Raw genomic sequence first — 2,851 nt, 5'->3', positions numbered from 1 at the left:
TCGTACCATGGTGGGTTGTCTCCCACCTAGCACTTTTAGTTAAAGTCCTTAAGTTGGACATTTTGTATAAAATATCCGCTCATCACTTATGCTTGTACTGATCCAGGAATCCCCACCAATGTTTGTACTTCCAATAGCCTCCGGGATCCCAAATTAGGTGTAAAGAGCCTTTAAGCAAGTTGAAGCAAGTGACAAGGCCCTAAGAGTGTTGATTGCTGGACTGAATTCCGAGGTCCCAAACCTTGCTTTTGCACCCGTCTTCTTGTTGATCATTATGATTCCATCCGGGTAGCAAGCAATCTGAATTCTCACTAAAGCGGCTAAACAACTTCCTAGACCTATTCATTTGAGCTCTACACCAACCTTTGCGTTTAAACTTAAAGCTTCCAACCATAATGAACCTTGCAGGACAATTATTACCACTGACCATCTTCCTCTTACTCTTAATGCCCCAAAGAGCTCTAAGTTGACCATCCGTCTCCAGTAGCCCATATTCAAGTGGAATTAGAAAGCTAGGGGATATGAATTTTACCCACTTGAATGTTGTGAAGGATGATGGCAACTTAAGGGGAGGGGTTTCTAATGAACTTGCAAGCTACACTCCTTTGTGTTCTTCTTTGACAACTACCACCTCTTTGCAAGCTTCTTCAATAGCAACATCTTTCTCTTGGTAGCTTTCTTCCAATTCAATATCTTCTTCATTGCTCACAAGGGCATGGGAGGTTGTGCTCCCTCTTCTTTCATCTCCATGTCATGTCCAATGGGAGAGGATTCAAATGTAGATAAGAATTCATTAATGATTGAATCCATCTCTTGATCGTCCCCTTCAAAGTCTTCAACCATGATATTCCTTGGAGGTTGTACACCCTCCTCAACATTAAATGCAAACTCCTTAGAAGGGGGCTTTGTGACTTGAGTTTCCCATGGAGGTTCCGCATCTCCTAAGTCTTCAACCACTTCTTCCTCTTCAATGGCAGGCGTAGCTTTTTCCAATTGTTCCAATACCAAATCGTGCTGCTCACCGTCCAAAGGAGTATCTAACTTCTCCTTCCTGCCATGTTCTTCAGTAGATTCTCCACATAAAGCCATGGGGGTTCCTTGAATGTCCAAACATCGGGAAGGTAATCGATTTATCGCTTGATCCAGTTGGTGAAGGGTTGCATGAAATTTTTCCACTGTTTTCTTGAGACGATCCCTTGATTCTTGTTGCGCTCGGCTATCATAAGTAGGGTCATAGTGCTCTTCAATTGATGGATATTGAGATGGTGTATATTTGAGGTGGTGGTTCTTAGGATTAATTGGGGTGGAATTGGGGTGGTTCTATATATGGTTCATACGGTGCATAGGGTGGTTGGTATGGTGGATTTGGGTTGGGGTCATATGGAGGTGAATGGCGGAAAGGGGCTTGTGAGTATGGTGGTCCAAAATCATGTTGAGGAGGGGGATCATAGGCATATGGTGGTGGTTGTTGATAATAAAAAAAGTGCTCACCATAGCTGTTGCCTTGATATGCATCACATAATGGTTGTTGATAGTCCATTGGAGGTGGTTATTGCCATGAGGGTTGATCAAATTTTTGTGGCTCTTCCCATCTTTGATTGTTCCAACCATGGTGCATGTTGTCATTATAATCTCCTCTTTCTGTAACATAATTATAACCAGACTCATAGCCAAAGAGGTGAGAGTTCATAGTAGTGAAAGAAAACAAAAAAGAAAATATTTGAAAAAAAGACATGATTTTTTGAAAAAAAGATATGATTTTTTGAAAAAAAGATAAGATAATATTTTGAAAAACATATGATTTTTGAAAAAAGATTTGATTTGTTTGAAATTTAAAACTAAGATAAGATAAAATAAAAATTTTAAAATAAAAATCTGAAAATTTTTTTTTTGAAAAATATATACAATAACCAATAATAAGGCACACGTTTGCAATTCCCCGGCAATGGCGCCATTTTGACGAACGGGTTTTCTATCGGTAAAGAAATATAAAAATAATCGCATTGTAAGTATAGTTTCTAAACCAACAGAGAATCCTCTCGTACAAAAATTTTGGTTGTCACAAGTAACAAACTCCTTTGAAATTGATAACCGAAGTATTTAAACCTCAGGTCCTCTTCTCAAGGAATTGCAGGGAGGTATGATTTATTATGGATTATGGAAAAGGTATGTTTTTGGGGTGTTTAAAATAAGGAACAAGTAATGTAAAATAACAAGTGGTTAAAATAATAACTAATAAAGCTCTTGGCAACGTATGAGAACTGGAAGTCCCATCCTAGTTATCCTTATCAATGGTGATGAGAATTGGATTTTTCTCCCACTTGGTTAACCTCTAACTATGAAGGTAAGTTAAGTGGATGAATTGATTTTGATTCCTCAGGTCCTAGTATTTCCTTGGGAAAGGCTAGAGTTATTGGAACTCGAATTAATTCTTGAAGAATTCCAATTTTCATTTAACAATGAGTTTGATAACTCAAGTGTCTCCAATGACTCAACCAAAGCCAAAAGGGAAAAATCTAAATTATTTATATAAGTAAAAGAAAGCAATCATAATTCTGAAATACCTCAAATTATATTAAATGAAGATATCAATTCTAACATGGAAAAGTTCATAAATTAAATTGGAAAAATAAATAAAGGAACATTGAACCTGAGAAGAAGATGAAATCCTAATCCTAATAGAAATCTTAATCCTAATCCTAAGAGAGGGAGAGAACGTCTCTCTCTAAAAACTACATCTAAATTATGAAAAGTGAAATATGAGTCGTCTCCCCTTCACTCCTCCACTTTGCAGCCTTTAATCTGTGTTTTCTGGGCTTGAAACTGGGCCGGAAATAGCCCAGAAATCGCT

This window comes from Arachis duranensis, chromosome 10 (genome assembly GCF_000817695.3).
Source record: "Arachis duranensis cultivar V14167 chromosome 10, aradu.V14167.gnm2.J7QH, whole genome shotgun sequence".
In the NCBI taxonomy this organism is placed as follows: Eukaryota; Viridiplantae; Streptophyta; class Magnoliopsida; order Fabales; family Fabaceae; genus Arachis; species Arachis duranensis.
This window is presented reverse-complemented; position numbering follows the sequence as displayed.